This window comes from Rattus norvegicus, chromosome 8, assembly GCF_021556685.1.
Source record: "Rattus norvegicus strain SHRSP/BbbUtx chromosome 8, alternate assembly SHRSP_T2T, whole genome shotgun sequence".
Taxonomy (NCBI): Eukaryota; Metazoa; Chordata; class Mammalia; order Rodentia; family Muridae; genus Rattus; species Rattus norvegicus.
The window spans coordinates 66,452,652-66,469,941 of record NC_141541.1 but is presented as its reverse complement, the minus strand read 5'-3'; the positions used below and the strand labels follow the sequence as shown (position 1 = coordinate 66,469,941).

At 49.4% G+C, this 17,290-nt stretch overlaps 1 long non-coding RNA gene across 2 annotated transcripts in view; it reads right to left on the bottom strand.

Moving 5' to 3' along the window:
• The window catches only part of LOC120094174 (uncharacterized), a 54,032-nt gene that overhangs the window by 17,971 nt on the left and 18,771 nt on the right, over positions 1 to 17,290 (bottom strand). The window lies entirely within an intron of this gene.

Sequence of the window (17,290 nt, the reverse complement as noted above, 5' to 3'; positions counted from 1 at the left end):
TTCTAGCCACAAGCAGCTGCTGCTCCTGGAATGCTCTGAGCTGAACTCAGGCCATCTTTGCTGGGGTGGAGAAAGCACATCTTGAAAGGGCAGCTTTCGGGAGTGTGAAACCGCATGGATTTTGGAACCAGAGACTAGAGTTTGAGTTTTGGTGTTTCTATTTCCCAGCTGGTCAACCTTAGGCGAGCTTTATTGGCTTCATTCCATGGTGGGCTCATAAGATTGTTAGGATGGTCAATCATGATCATAGATACAGAGCTTCTAGTCGAGCCTTGGGCATGGATGGATAGCTGTTTGTCCCCTGGCCTTTATGGCTCAGAATCTAGAATTGGGATGACTAAGGCAGCTTCGCTGAGATCAGAGATCAGGTATACACATACTATCTGTCCCTGACTTTCCTCTTTGACACTATGTGGCTGTCATATGTGCATCCTGGGGAGCCAGATTACTGTCCCTCACTGCTACTCTCTCCCCATCACCTACACACATATGAAGTTAAGCAAACTCAGAGATGGATAGTTGGAACATGCAACATACAAACGCCCACCATGCCCTTTCACATACAAGCATTCCCAGATACTCACCGACACAGAGGCCCAGGTACATCCAGCTATGCAAACCAGCGCACATAGACGCACACCTGAAGCATGCCAGAACGGATACAAATGAGGCCACTGACAATCTATGTGGCCTCACAGAGACACAAACTACTGCAAGCACACACAGGAAGCCATGTACGTGTGTGAGAATACAAGCATATCGGCTGACTCTGTGTGCAGGTGTACCACCCCACTGGATGACAGAAGCCTAAGGCCTGGATGCTTACCTGCATGGAACACAGAGCCCTAGCATGGATGTCTGAAACACAGAGCCATTGCCTGGGTCCTACTCTCCAGGCCTGAGCCAGGCTTGGGCTCTGGCGTGTAAAGAGACTTTGGCGTCCTCTGCTGACGACAGTGTTGCCTGCAGCCTGCATCAGCCTTGGGGAGAAAAAAAACGGAGACTGCAGCTAGAGTAGGAAGAGAGAAAACAGAAAGAAGGTGAGGAGTAAGGAGAGGAGAGATGAGAACCAGGCAATGTTCTGCTGCTGCAGCCACTAGGATTAAGATCTACTTACAGCTATCAACTGCCGAGACTTCTGGGTGACATACTGGGCAGTGTGACAGACAGGCTTCGGGAAGCATCTCTGGCTGCAAATGAAGCTGTGCCCTGAGCCAGCACCTTTTTACTTCCTCCAGAAAAGCCTGGTCGGACTGTCAGTCCTGATGAAGCAAGGAGCCAGACAGACACAGGGACGGCACCCTCGCTGCCCACCATGAGCTTCCTGACTGTGGCTTCATCTCCACTGATCAGGAAACACGTAGTTGCTATGAGTGTAAAGTAACAGCAGCTGTTCTACTGTAAGTGGGGATATTATTAAGGTCATGGCCTTGGCCATGGGCTTCACACAAGGTGAAGGGTGGAGCTTTGTCCCAGGCCTTGCAGGTGCCATGACACCCTGGGAGGAGAGTGACAGGTGAGGTGGACAGTGTCACATTTCTGCAGAAGGCTACAGTGTCACACTGATAGAATTCGTCAAGAAGCACCAGTCATGGCTGGCTAACCTGGCTTCTGCGGGGCTTCCCTCTTGCTAAGGTGGTGGTGAAGAGGCCCTTCTTTGCCTTGGCAGGACTTACAAGTTACTTGGAAACAGCCAGTGGTCAGTCCTGTGGACGAACACACTCTGTAAAGAAAGGCAGCCAAAAACAAAATCAAGAAGCTGACAGGATATGCTCAGTTCCCCTGGTCTTTCTTCCTGAGTGATGGGGGTTCAGATGACACCTGACATTGTGGCTGCATCCCATGACTCTGTTTTCACCTTCAACTATTGCAACAGTCCCCTCTCAATCCCCAGGTCTCCTGTTGACCTCCTACCAGTGTCACAGTGTCCCAGACACTGCCTTAGTCACTCTTCTATTGCTGGGAAGAGGCTCCATGACCAAGGCAACTCTTAGAGAGGAAAACATTTAATTGCGGCTGCCTTACACTTTCAGAGGTTTAGTTCATTATCATCATGGCAGGGAACATGGCAGCAATCTACATCCTAATCTGAAGGCGGGGGGGGGGAGGGGGAGAGGGAGGGAGGAAGGGGAGGGAGGAGGGGGAGGGGGAGAAGGAGGGGGAGAGGGAGAGAGAGAGAGAAGGAAAGGGAGAGGGAGAGGGAGAGGGAAAGAGACACACTGACCTGTGTGTGAGCTTTTGAAACCTCAGTGACACATTTCCTCCAATAAGGCTACACCTCCTGATTTTTAAAAATCCTCTTCAAATAGTATCACTCACTATCAATAGTAATCAAATATATGAGCAGGTGGGAGCCATTGTTATTCAAACCACAACCTGTACCTTCATTCATGCTGGAGCTGGTACCCGGCCCCTGCCCTGGCTGAACAGCCCAGAGTCATGGCATCCAGATCTAGCTCTTCCTTCCTCTCCTTCTTCTAGGCTTCTCTGAGATTGGGGAGGAAACAGAAGCCACATGACTGTCTTGTCTTGGGTAGAGGGTCCCTGCTTCTCTGGCTGCTTCCCTCTCTGCTCTCTGCTCTCTGCTCTGTGACTTGTGATTTTCATGGAGGACCCACAAGGGAGGCCCCAGGACGAGGACATCGCTGTCAGCTCCAGTCAACTACTTCACCCACAATCTCTCCCCTATTTCTTCTTTCCTCTGTTCAGCAAGCTCAGAGGTATAACCCCAAGCCCCTAATTTAGTAGCCCTACCCAGGGAATGAGAAATCTGTGTCTCCTTATAGGAAATGCCCTGTGACAGGGAGCCAGTCCTACTCACACAGCAAGGGGAGCAAATGGCCACCCAAGCCCTGTTCTGCACTCTCCATATGTAAATAGTAAATACCGTTAACTAACTGCTTACTAATGTTAAGTACTGTAAAATACTGTCAGCCTGTGTCCCATGCCTGCTCTCATCCTTGTGCTTTCAGAAGTGGAACCAGGGGACACTCCAGTAGTTGGTAGGTGACTCTGAATGGCCAGCGCATTGTCCCTCAGGGACAATTGTCAGCCTCAGGGTTCTGCAGCTTCAGTGCTCAGCTTTGGGCCTAGCTGCAGTTCTAGAACAGGAGGGCAAGTCCAGCACAGCACAGAGACCCTTCTAATGCCTAAGTTCAACCCCACAAAGCCCTCTCCTGATCTGCAGAGGCCCCTCCTCCTGATCTCAGTGGTGTGAGAGAGAACCCTGAACCAGGAGGGAAAGCCAGTGGGCTTGGGAGCAAGGGTGAGCATTCCCATGATAGGACTGCCAAGATTCTCTAAGACATGCAAGGCCTGGACTACAATGTATCTTCCATTTTATTTTAGTATGGACTCATGGTGCCAGTTTCTGAGACAGAAGAACTGTGTCATGAGTCATAGGTGAGATGCTGGCATAATGGTGTTCTCTGAGGTAAGAGGCCAGGGCTACTGGGTTTGTAGAGAGCACATCATCTGGCAATCGCTTTGGGGAATGGGCTCAGTCTTTTGAAGGAGCTGACTGGGGACCCACATGGCTGATATTTCACTATAGCCATGGCTGAAGACATGCTCCAGTCATGACCACTCTAGACCATCCCAGAGACAGGTTCCTTCCAGATTCCATGTTCCTCCTTCCCTGAAAGGGTGGGGCATAATTCGAGAGGGACTGTACCTGGGGGAACATCCTGGCAACTTGGGACATTGGGCACATGGAAGTGGCCCTGCTAACAGGTAGGGTGCCTTGCTGAGTTGACCCCTGCCACCTTCCACCCTTAGTTCCAAGCCATTAGCTGGTGATGGCGCGCGCGCGCGCACACACACACACACACACACACACACACACACACACACACACACACACACAGACCCCCAATAGATACAGAGATCTGTGTTGATGAGGAGTTGAGGATATATATCTTGTATGTCACAGCCACCCGGTATATGTAGCACTGTCCTCGGTCCTTTAGTTTAAAATACAAAGACAATTGAAAAGATCACCTAGGTGGGTGCGATTCTGCACAGCCCTCTCCTCCCCAACCTAAACAGGCCCCCTGTACAGATCCTGTGTTTTAGGGTGAAAGGACCATAAGTTTTTTAAAAGATTGATTTACTTTCATCGTATGTGCCGTATGTAAGTGCACTGCATGTGTGCCTGGTGCCTTTGGAAATCAGAAGGGGGTGCTGGATCCTTTGGAACTGAAGTTGTAAACAGTGCATGTGGGTGTTAGGAACCAAACCTTGGTCCTCTGCAAGAGCAGCAAGTGCTCTTAACTGCTGAGCCATCTCTCCATCGCCCCCCGCCAAAAACCTATAAAATTTTATAAGTTCTTATCTTTAAAGGAGGATTGTATAGAAGAGCAAACATACATATACCTGCACATATGCTTACCCCACACACACAAACACACAGACACATACACATAGACACATACACACAGACACACACATACACACACACACAGACACACACAGACAGACACACAGACACACAGACACACAGACACACAGACACACACACAAACATACATACACACACACAAACACACAAACACACAGACACACACAGAGACACACACAGACACATACACAAACACACACACAGACACACACAGAGACACACAGAGACACACAAACACACAAACACACACACAGACACACAGAGAGACACACACAGACACACACACAAACACACACACACAAACACACACACAAACACACACACAGACACACACAGAGACACACACACACAAACACACACACAGACACACATACAGACACACACAGACACACACACAGACACACATACACACACACAAACACACAAACACGCACACAGACACACACACACACACACACACACACACACACACACACACACACACACACAAATGCTGAGAACCTTTGCAAAGATTCTGTACCATGATAGGTAAGTCTTTCCAAGTGAGACAAACCGAAGGCACCCATTTCTCCTCCCTGGCCAGGGAGTTAGTTGAGGATGTTAAGCACTGCTAAATGCTATTAAGAACTGTGAAAGACTATCAGTATTGTTAGTTCTGGGCTGGATTTCCATTAAGTCTTTATTGTAACACTTTTAATGTGTTCTCCGGATGACTAACCTTGTCAAAAGCAGGCATTTGACAGGGCCCTCCATTATGCCTGGTAGCCTTGAGTGAGGAGCTGTCAGTCAAGTGCCCTTTACTGGCAACCAGCCAGACTACCACAAAGGGAGCCTGGTGGCTTGGGGCGTTTACAATCACTCTGAGATTGTTCTAACAGCTGCAGAGGACCACTGAAGGTGTGGTCCAATCGTGACCACTCTAGATGGCCTCTACAGCCTTTAAAAGGCAGTGTTCTAAGCAAGATAAACCTCTGTGAGCTCTAAATACTCCTGCAGCCATAGTCACCTGAGCCAAGGCGGCGATACTTTCCCTAGTGGCCCAGGAGGAAGGCCTGTGACCGAGGCACATTATAATCCTTTATTTCCATGACAGCTGTGCCTTGGTGGATTTAAAATCATTACCATAATCTCCTTGCTATGCTTTTCAGTTTGCTTTAATTTTTTCATCTATTCTCTCTCTCTCTCTCTCTCTCTCTCTCTCTCTCTGTGTGTGTGTGTGTGTGTGTGTGTGTGTGTGTGTGTGTTTGTCCACGTGTGCATAAGCACATATATGGAAGTGCCAGCTGAGGCCAGAAGAAGGCATCAGGTCCCCTGCAGCTTGAATTCCAGGCAGGCAGGAGTCTCCCAATGTGAGTACTGAGAACAACACTCAGGTCCTCTGTAAGAACAGTGAGTCTTCTTAACCAAGAACCGTTTCTCCAGTCCGTTATCTTAGCTTTCTAGTCAGCTGCAGACATCTTCCCAGGTTGCAACACTAGGCCCATTAAGAGGCTTCTCCGGAGTGTTTTTCCCCCTTTGCCTAATTTTATCTTTATCATTAGTAGAGCAGGCTGAGCTAGAACACAAAGGAGACGCTGCAGTGACAGCTGCAGGGGAGGGGAGGGTGGCAGCAGTGGAGGTGGCGTTAAATGCCCTGGCAACAGCAGGAGTTTTGAAAAGGTAGCAGAAGAGCTCCAGAGAGAGGCTGTGAGAGAAGTGATGGGGTAGGGGAGCAGAGATAAGGGATCACAGAAGCACAGAGAAGGGATGGGAGGGCTGGCAAGAGGGCTCAGTGGGTAAAGGTCCTTGCTGCCAAGTCTACCCACCTGAGTTCAATCCTTGGAAGGAGAGCACTGACACGCACAATTTGTCCTCTGATTCTGTGTGTGCCACCCCCATATACAGTAAATATGCTTCTTTAATTATGAGAGAAAGCATGAGAGGCAAAGAGCCAGGGTTTAAGAGAAGACGGGGTGGGGCCGCTGTGAAGGGTTAGAGATACAACAGTATGTACTCCAGTCACTGGAAGGCAGTCTTAGTAGCTGCCTAAGATTTAAGGGCCAATGATACTAGCACTGTAGGCCTAAAAGTCTACTGGAGGCTATGAGAGCCAAGAGTTGCAACATCCAAGGCTCACCAGGAGCTGTAACACTAGCAGGGCCTACCTGGACACTACAGCCAACATTACAACAGTTGCTAGTAGTTAAAGCCTGCAGCCTGAGTGGAAAGGGCCCTGACCAATGCCTGGAGCTGCTGGCCTGAAGCTCTCAGGGCTCAGTGGTTTCAGCCACCCAGTTGCTGCCTAGTCCACAGACCCTGTCCTTGAGGGCCAGAGGTGGACAGAGTGGAGGAGTTTCTCCATGCATGGTCACAATGTCTACGTGGGTGGAGTAGAAGGCCCCTGCCAACTGACTGGGGAGCAACAATTTCAAAGGATTTATCATGAAAATATAAAAACTTTCAGATGGCATCTGCTTTGTACTTAATTCGCTCTGTGAAATCAGGAGCCCTAAGAACTGGGTGTTGAATACGAGATGAGAAGGCTGCTGGCTGAGAGGCATGTAGAAACCTAAGGCACGGGAGGGGCAGGCAGGAGGTCTGTAAGAAAGCCGAAGTGGCGGCGGCGGCGGGATTAAAATTTCTGTCACGATGGCAAAGAGCAGAAAATTGAATCTGGGAATGTGGAGCTCTGATATGAGAAATTCACTGAGAAAACAAAAGAGAAGCCCAAAGGGATAAAAAGCAAAGAGAAAAATCTGATAAACAAATCGAGAACGAGGAAGAACAGAGGGGGGGTGTGGGGGAAGCATTCCGAGCTAATGGGAAAAGCTAGGCCTGTGCGTTGAAAAGTTCTTTGTCTTCCTAACCAAACTGATCAAAAGACATGAACACTAGCTCCATGCAGTGGGCCGTGCTTGTACTCCCTGCACTCAAGAAGCAGAGGCAGGAGGATTGCTGCAAGTTGGAGGCTAGCCTGGTCTACACAGTGAGTTTGGGCCAGTCAGGACTTTATAATGAACCCCGAGGAGGAGGAACGGGCAGAAGAATGTACCAGAGGAATTAATTTTAATGTCAAAGAAACAATTCTGTCAGGTCCCTGTAACAGGTAACATGAGGGAAACACCTACAAAATTTCTTTTGGGGGCGTAGTGGATGGGCAGGGTCTCTTACAATGTAGCCCTGGTTCACCTGAAATTCAGTAAGTAGACCAGGCTAGCCTCCAGACGACCGTGACTGTAAAATCAGTTTTACAGTTTAGGATCAGAGCTCAGGGTGGTTCGCTCTGGTAGCCAGTCTTCTACAGAATTTTGAGAATTTACTGCCGAGATGTGAAACGTTAACAATTCACCAGGTGTGCTGGTAAAGACAACAGAGCTGGACTTCCCTACGATCTGGCATGTGCAGTATATGCCATGGGTAGTTCTGTCATTAATGGGGAGAGAACACAGATCCATTCTTACTAAACAAGCAAGAATCCCAATAACAAAAACCACCACGATGGGGAAATTACTATAGAAAAGATTGGGAAATAAGTGTCACAAACCTGTTAAACACAGAAGTTTGTCAGGAGGCCAGAATCACACCAGAGCCACATCCTTTGCCATCAGCCCTGGGCCCCTGGAGGCTGGCACCTATGAACAGTGGCATCTGCCCCCTGGGGCCCTGGATGAGTTAACAGGGGAGGAGAGAAGATTCTGCCTGCCTTGACTGTCCTGTTCTTTTCCCTTTATGGCATTAGCCCTTCCTTGAACCCAGTTCCAGTTGCAGTTCTTCCTGGTCTCCAGTCACATCGGCTCCCTCACTGGTCCCTGAAGCCTAGGCACTGAAACGTGCTCCATTATTGTTGGTCTCCTACTGACTTGCCATCTCTTCTTTGCTCCCTTAGCCTGCAACACACTAATAGAGCCTGCCCCTTTGTTAAGGTCTCGTTGGTTAAACCATTTTTGGTGGCTATTTCTTGACTGAACCCTGCCTCAAAGGTTTCCTGGTTCTTTCCATCGTATCTGAGTAAGCCTGATGCTAAAACCTAATAAATGACGAAACTCAGAGGATGAGTGAATGAGTCACACAGCAATCTCATACACCAGTCTCATTCACTGGGATGCCAAGTTCTAATAAGCACCCAATCAGATTAAGTCCACCCTACATCCAATAATACGTGTAGCAAACACCCTTAGCAAGCATTGCTGTGAACACAATAATTCCACGGGGGACTGGGGCAAACTGACTTATCTCTGTCGTGAGTCAGAAGAGAAGAGATGATCTCACACGCTGACTGCACGTTATATAAACTTCACTATTTCTTCTCGGTAAGTCAAAATATACTTACCTTACAAAACGCGAACTATAACAATAAGTCTCTGGCTGAAGAGACGTCTCAGTCTGTCATGGGCTTAACTGTGCAGGTGTGAGGATGTGAGCTTGATCCATCAGAGCTCCCACAAAGGAGCCAGCAATCCCAACACTGGGGACACAGAGAGGAAAGGATCCCCGGGGCTTGCTGGCCACCTGTGTTGGTTTGAGTATGGTTGGCCCTGGGCAGTGGCACTGTTAGGGGGTGTGTCCTTGATGGAGTGGGTGTGGCCTTGTTGGCAGAAGTGCGTCACTGCGGGGGGGGGGGGGGCTTTGAGACCCTCCTCCTAGCTGCCTGAGAGTCAGTCTGCTCCTGGTTTCCTTTGGATGAAGATGTAGAACTCTCAGCTCCTCCTGCACCATGCCTGCCTGGATGCTGCCATGCTCCCGCCTTGATGATAATGGACTGAACCTCAGAACTTGTAAGCCAGCCCCAATTAAATGCGCTTTTCTAAGAGTTGCCTTGATTGCGGTATCTCTTTGTAGTAATGGAAACCCTAATGAATACACCAACCTAGCCAAATTTGCAAGACAGGTGGATCTCTGTGAGTTTGAGGATAAACTTGATCTATATAATGAGTTTTGGGACAGAGAGCCTACATAATGAGACCCTGTCTCCATAGACAGACAGACAGACAGACAGACAGACAGACAGACAGACAGACAGACAGACAGACAGATATTACTGGAGATATAAGTTAAGACCACTGACTGCTCTTGAAGAGAACCAAGTTCAATTCCCAGCACCTTCCTGGTGGTTACAATTGCGTGCAACTCCAGTTGCAGCGGATCTGATGCCCTCTGCTGGCCTCCACAGGCACTGCAAGCACATGGTGCTCAGACATACGAGCAAGTAAAAACACTCATACGCCTAAAATAAAAATACATAAACCTTAACGAAAATAAAGTTGAAAGTGACTGGGGAGGATACTGGATACAGAACTCTGCCTCCCCATACATACTGTGCATGCATACACACATTGTGCACACACATATGCACACAAAGGAATTTCAAACTATGGCTAATAGCAACAGAATGAGAAGCAGGAAGGGTTTAATTAAATATGAGACACTTTCAGCTACCTTGTTATGTAATACTGTTCTGAAGACCCTACCTAATGCAACTAGGACATAAATTAAAAGACTGGAAAGCAACTATCTGCAAATATGGCTGGGGTGGTCTTGTGAATGATCTACTTGGGCATTCTCCCTGTTTCCTGACTCAGAAGCCCCAAGACCCTTAGGATCTCCCAAGTGATGTTTTTGGTGTGACAATGAGTTGCTAATGGTTGGGTCCTTAGGCATCTTACAGATGAGAAATGATCACTGGAAAGACCTAGCATGGTGAGCTGTGACTTTCAGCTCTGCCTCTGGACCTCCTGGAGAGGAGCTAAAAGTTGAGCTGATCACAGATGCTCATGCCCACATAGTTGAACTTCCACGAATCCCCCCAGAATGCTGGTTTGGGAGGGCTTCCAGCTAGCTGAACATGTAGAGGTTCCCAGAAGGTGGTGTGAGAGTGTATCATGGGAAACCTGTTCTAGAGCCTGGTTTGTGAGTAGTTGCAGACCTCAAGTCTTTCGGCTGGTGTTTGAAGCAGTAGGCATCCTGCAGTGGAGATCTCCACCTGTGGGATCTAACACTGCCTCCAGGTAGAGACCATCCGACTCGACTGGACCCAGAGGACAGCTGGCCTCATGGCGGAATCGCTGGCTCACCTGGTGCTCGGACCCCTACACTTGGAGAAACTGATTTTGTTTTCCTTCTGTATCCTCAGGTTTGCCTCTCTATAAGAACAAAGAAAACAAGGGCAAGGTAATGGAAGCAGCAGAGCTGGAGAAAGTGGCCAGTATGGTGTAGCTGTAGAGTGGTACTAGCTTTTCCACGGTCTACAACTTGTCAGACAGCGTGTTGAATAATGAGGGCTGTTAGTTATCCGTTGCTGTATAGTACGTTACCACAAAACCAAGCAGTTTAAAACCCCAATGCCAATGATCTCACAGCTGAGTCGGGAACCCCAGCTGGGCATCTGACTCAGTATCTTTCACAAACTATATCCCAGGTGTCAGTCAAGGCCCGGCTGTCATCCATCTAAAAACCCAGTTTGAGGACTGGATGCCACGTGCACTGCCATGCATCTATTCCCCAGCGGCTAGTCATTGACTGGAGGACACCCCAGGTCCTACGCATATGGGCTTTCCCTAAGAGGGCTCACACAGTATGGCAGCTGGCTTCATCAGGTCAGTCAGATGAGTGGGCCAAAGGAGGGCCTGACAGCCTTCAGAACCTAGTCTCAGACTCAAACCTCAACACTTCTGCCATATTTGCTGAAAGCCAGCCCTCACATGAGGAGATGACCAAAGGCAGTGGCTTCCAGAACACAGGGTTTTGGAGTACATCATGAGGGGAAGCCCAAGCTCAAACATTCATCTACAAATACCTCACCAACTGACCACAAAAAAAGAAAACCTCAGCAGTGGGAGATACACTGTGCTCCTGGGTGGAGGTACTGTTTTGAAGAAGCCAATTAGCACCGAATTAATCTACAAATCAACCCAACTTCGATACCCAGAGATCCTTGTATGTGCTCATGTGTATAGAGAAAAAAAATCTAAGCCAGGTATTCTGGTGTTCATCTGTAATTTCAGTACCTCAGAGCCTAAGGCAGAAGGAGTCTGTGTTATAGCACTCCCATTTCAAAAGCAAACGAGCATAAAAAACAAAACAAAACAAACCCAGCTCATCTAGGGGCTGGAGAGATGGTTAAGAGCACTGGCTGGTCTTCCAGAGGACCTGGGTTTGATTCCCAGGCCCCACATGATAGCTGACACCATGCATATGGTGCACTTACACACTTGCAGGCAAGACACCCATACATCTAAAAATAAAAAATAAAAGTATAAATAAATGGATATTATTTTTAAAAACCAAAACTCATCTAAGAAAACTAGTTTGAGATGTACCCAGGTGCCGAGAACAACCTGGACCTTCTCCCTAGAAGATACTAACTGGGCGAGGGAAATAACTCAGCTGGTAAAGAGCTTGCTCCGAAAGTGTGAGGACCTAATATCTAAGAAGCAATAACATATTTACCCTGCAAGTGTGTGGACCCAAGTTTGATCCTCCAGAACTCACATTAAAAAGCCAACACTATGGGGACTGGAGAGATGGCTCAGTGGTTAAAAGTGTTGACTGCTCTTCCCAGAGGTCCTGGGTTCAATTCCCAGCAACCACATGATGGTTCACAACCATCTGGAATGAGATCTGATGCCCTCTTCTGGTATGTTTGAGGACGGTGACATTGTGCTCACACACATAAAATAAATAATCCTTTTTAAAAAAGCCAACATGAACATGTCAGCCTATGCCTGTATTAGCACTGGGGAGCAGAGAGGGGAAGATCTTGGGTTTGCTGATGAGCCAAGTTAAGCAAATCTGCCAGTTCAGTGAGGAAACCTGTGATCTACATACAGCCTGAGCATAAAGGGAGACATGAACAGAAATGAAGGGCCCTAAAGGGAAGAGGGAGGAGAACAAGAGAGGCAGTGACAGGCAAAGGAAGAAAAGACAGAGGTTGCCTATTATTGCAGGGTGGGGCAAGGAAGCAGAAGGGAGCCCATTCGAGTAGAGAGAGCCAGGAAATGGCGGACGGGGTGAGGGACCAGGTAATGGGAGAAGGGTAAATGGGAACAAAGTTCAAGGATATATGCATGGAATGAATAATAAAACTCATTATTTCTTACACCAGCAAGGAAAAAAAAAAGAAATGAAGGTGGCACCTGTCTTCCCTCAATCCCTTTCTCCACCCACAGCCGCCTCAGAGACAGTTGGCAATCGGCCTGCAGGCTCAGGACGTGGTCCTGATGAGAGAGCTATGCCTGAGCACCTCCCATGGTCCCCAACAGGGGGCATCTGTGAGAACAAAGGTTCAACCTCCACTTTATCTGGGCAGCTCTGAGCCCTAGTGATGCTGACAGGAGACATGTTTCTTGGCTCTTGCACACAGGTTATAAACTAACCCATGGCCTTAATGGCTGAATGAATGAGTGGGAGAGAGCCTAGGACGGTAGTTTCCTCTCACGTACAGGAGGAAGTGTGGGGTGTTTTGTTATGTCTTCCTTACTTCTTACTTGGGATTTGGGTTTCTTTTGTGATCAGAAATAAAAGTTTAATTTAAATGAAATAAAGGAGAAGAGACTGGGGTACTCGCAGTATGCAGAGCTATGTTCAGATCCCCACACCCACACAGAGAGCTGGGTGCAGTGGACACATCTGTAACCCCAGTGTTCAGTGAGAGACTCTGCCTCAAAAAGTAAAATGGGGCCAGCCAGCGGGACAACTCAGTGGGTAAAGGTGTCCACTGCTAAGCCTGATGACCTGAGTTCAATTCCTGAGGTCCACATGATAGAAAGAGAGAACTGATTCCAGCAAGTTGTCCTTTGACCTAAAACATACCATGTGCGTGCGTCACACACACACACACACACACACACACACACACACACACACACACACACATGCACGCATGAAATAAATGTAATTTAATCAATGAGATGGAGAGTGGTTAAATAAAATACCCTGTGTCAACTGCTGTCTCTACACACAAGAGAGCCAGCACAATGCCAGCCTCACCTCCACCCTGGACTGTTAATTTGTTCCCTCACTAGACCAGGGGACTGCTACTTCTGTCACCCGTAGGCCAGGGGTTCTTTGGGGACCTGGTGGGCCCGCCCTGTTTCTGTAAGTCCTATGGCCAGCACAAAGGCCTGGCACTGGGCAGCCACCCAGGGAACACACTGAACAAGGAGGCTAGGGAAGGGGACTTGGAAGAAACATGGGCACGTGGAGGCAGCAAGGGTGAGAGAAGCGGAAACAGATGGAGATCTCGAGACAGAGAGACAGAGAAGTAAATGGATGGATCTGGGGATGAAGGCTCAAAGATGGAGAAACCCAGAGAGATCCCAGGGAAAGTTAAAAACACAGAGACAAAATAAGAGGGAGGGAGGGAGGGGAAGGGGAGAGGGAGAGGGAGAGGGAGGGAGGGAGGGAGGGAGGGAGGGAGGGAGGGAGGGGAAGGGGAGAGGGAGAAGGCCTAAGCTTTAGCTTCTCTGTTTCCTGGATAGCTCTGCCTGGCGTCGTGTTTGATTTTGCCAGCTCCTTTGGACAGGGAGCTCTCTTGCCCTATCCCACCCTAGCTGGCCTCCACCCACCCCTATGGCTCTCCCACCCAGCAGACTCCAGCAGTCACACAAAGTTCCTCAACCAATACAGGCTTCCTGAAAGTGAATCCCCTCCTCACCAGTCTCCTTTCTGCAGTTCTGGATGGGGTCAGAGGTGAGGAATGTTACCATTCTACCCGTCTGCCAGGGGAAAAGCCTCAAAGGACAACCAAGAAGTCTTCCTGCCTCCATGGAGTCTGGCCTTAATGCCTGCTCTATACTGTTCCAAGAACCCTGGGGCGGGGCAAGGAGAGCTGGGATGGAAAACTGAGGGAGAAGTGGCCAGAGTCATGGAATTCTCTTGGTTCCTAGAGAAGGGTGGGTCTCCCCACTCTATCAGCTCCTTGAAAAGGCTCTGCCCTCACCTCCCTCCCCCACTTCTGCTCCAAAGTTCCAGCCCTGAAGAAAGACATTTCCAAACCGAAAGGCCTCAGCCCCCTCCCTGGGCCCCCTCCATGACTGCCTGGGCTCTGGGGACCAACCAAAGTTCCCCCCACTACCCCCACCATTGCGCCAGATGTGGCTGCGGGGGCTGGGTGGGCACAGGGCCCAGCTGGCAGTGGTCACTTGGTGGTCCTCTCCCTACAGAGTCAGCGGTTCCTGCGCCAGCCTGCTCGCCTGGTCTCCTCACTCAGCACTTCCTCCAGACCACTTTCCAAAGGCTGCAGATGGGGCAACACAGTCCCCAGCCACCACCTTAGAGTGCAGTACAAACTCCATCAGTGGTCTTTTCTGAGCTGTCTAACCTGAACTGTCAGTGACAGGGAGGACAAGACTCAGCCAATCCTGTGCGCACGGCAGAGATCCGTTGGCTCCTGAGGTTTACCCTCATTCCTTCAACCACAGAAAATTCTGATGTGGGGTTCGCTCCTTGGTCCCCTCTTCCACGAAGCTTGGGACATCACACAGCTTCTAGCCCTTCTCTGTTTTCTAAACCCACTGCTGCTGCTTTCTTGTTTCTCCCCATGGATCTTCCAAGACCTGGAGTTTCTTTTGTGGGTATGCACATGTGCATGTGCACATATTCGTGGGGAAGCACATGTGTGCACTGTGCTTACACATGTGTGCAAGTATTCAGTGATCAGACATGTTGTCCACCTTTTTTATAGTCAGGGTCTCTCCCTAGCCAGTGAGGTTAGGCTGGCAAGTCAAGAGGTCCCAGGGATCCTCTCATGGGCTCTCTCTATCACTAGGGCTACAAGGAAGCACTGTTCACATGGCTTCTGGAGACCGAACTCAGATCCTCCTCGTGATTACAAGGGAGACATGACTAAGCCACTCCTAAACCCCAAGTCCTGGAGTTTCATCTCAGAGTCACAGGGTAATGGTATTCCATGGGAGCATGGGCATGTAGCTGAGCTCCCAGCAGACAAACCTCTTTTAGCCTTGCACCGGTTCTCCAAGGGTCCCTTGAGACTCATTCCTAGTGCCAGGAACTGGCAGTATGCCTCAGTCACTCACAGTCACAGGCCTATGTCTTAAAATCATGGATGGGAACTGCAGTAGGGTCTGGGCTGTCCAAGAGGCTGCCTCTCCACTTAAGAAGGCTCCGTCCCAGACTAGACTGACAGGTCCAAGACCTCACCTGACCTGTGCACTGCCCCTTCCGTACCTGCCTAGGTCTCCTTCAGATCCCCATGGTGCAGGTTTCAACCTAGGAACGCTGAGACACTGGAGGCTTCTGACGAGAGGTCCTGCCCCTGCATGTGGAGAGGTAGAGGCAAACTGGCTTCCTAGACTCTGGGAAAGGGAGAGGATGGGCCCTGCCCTGCACAAAATAAGATGAGTGGTTCCCTAAGTTTCCATGGTCAGTCAGCTTAGCCTGAGTGACCCGTTCCCTGCCAGGAGAGACCCTGCCCTTAAGAAAGATGAACAGGGAAAGATGAAGATAGATTAAAAAACAATGAGAAAACGAGGTGCAGGCTACCCTCCAGAGATAAACCCCTCCCTTCTCTCACGAGTCGAAAGGAAGAAAACAGTGGCCATATGTCTGGCATGGTGCTGGGTACTTTTCATAATCCCTTACTTCTTCCCAAATCTGCCAAGGAAGGTTTTATCTGCCACCTTCCCCAGGTCAGAGGCAAAACCTCTAGGTTGCAAGAGAGCTTACAGCTTCCCTAGGGAGTGGCCAGCTAGGCTAGGGTCCTGGCTCAAGTCATTCCGTAGACCCCAGGGCTCTGGTCCCAGCTGAGATGGCTGGCAGGCCCATGGTCCTGGCCCAGGGATTCTGTGCAGAGGCCCAAGCTCTGTTCAGAGCAGTTTATTCAAACACAGCCTAACAGGAAACTTGGCTCTTCTGACTCACTCGGATTCGACCTTATTAAGAAAAAAGAAAAAAGAAGCAGAGCCAACTGCAGCTAGGGTTTCATGCCAAATGCTGGCTCCCAGCAGAACGCTGAACACCATGGCCTGTGCCCTGATCTCCCCACCCCAAAACCCCTAGGCAGCAGTGCCTGTTCCCTGTCCCCCTACCCCACCCTGCCAGCAGAAAAGGGTCCTGTTAACCCCCTTCCCACCTCAAACCCATCCTATATCCTCCCTCAATTCTTCCTTCTCCTCCAAGCCCAGGGTACCCTAAGGCCTGTTTCCACTTCTCCTCTGCTGCCCATCTGGCTAGCTGGAAAGCCCTACAGGACCCCAGGGATTCTAAGCAGCTGAGGCCAACACTGCAGGGGGCAAGCAGGAGGTGGGGGGAGGCTTAACCCTCCAGGTCCCAGGCTTCCACTGAGCCAAGACTTTCTTGTCTTCAGCCTAATCAGTCACTGTTGTAGGAATCCAGACACATGCTGGATCTAGGGTGTCACAGGCAAGTGTGCTATTACAAGTCCCCACGTCTCTGGCTAGATTATAGATATCCAGTGTCCCGAAACACATAAATGAAGTATCAGTCCCGGAAAACAGTGCAGTGGGTCAATAAACGCTTCCTGGTAAGAATGGAGGGCAGAGGGGTCCTTGTTCCCAAAGAGTATCATTCTGGCTGTTTTCCTCCTTAAATGGGGTCTAGGAGTTGTCCAGCATGAAGACAGGTACTTCCTGTCTGGTTTAAGGGGTAATCTTTGCCCTCCAACTCCCAAGGCCACAGCAGAAGACAGCCTGGGGGGTCTGTAGAGCCGTGTTTAGAATGTAACTTTTCAGGTACCAAGTAAAAGTTGAAACTTCTGGGACCTTTCTTATTATCCCTGTCATCCCCAGAGGGAACAGAGAATCAGCCAGAACAAATGGAGCTCTGTGGAATAATCTCCCAATGATCAAACGTGTCTACTAAATCAGAGTTGGAAGGAGCGTAAGATTCCCAAGTTCCCCCTCTTGGACGCTGCTTTATGTTAAAGGTTCCCCTTGC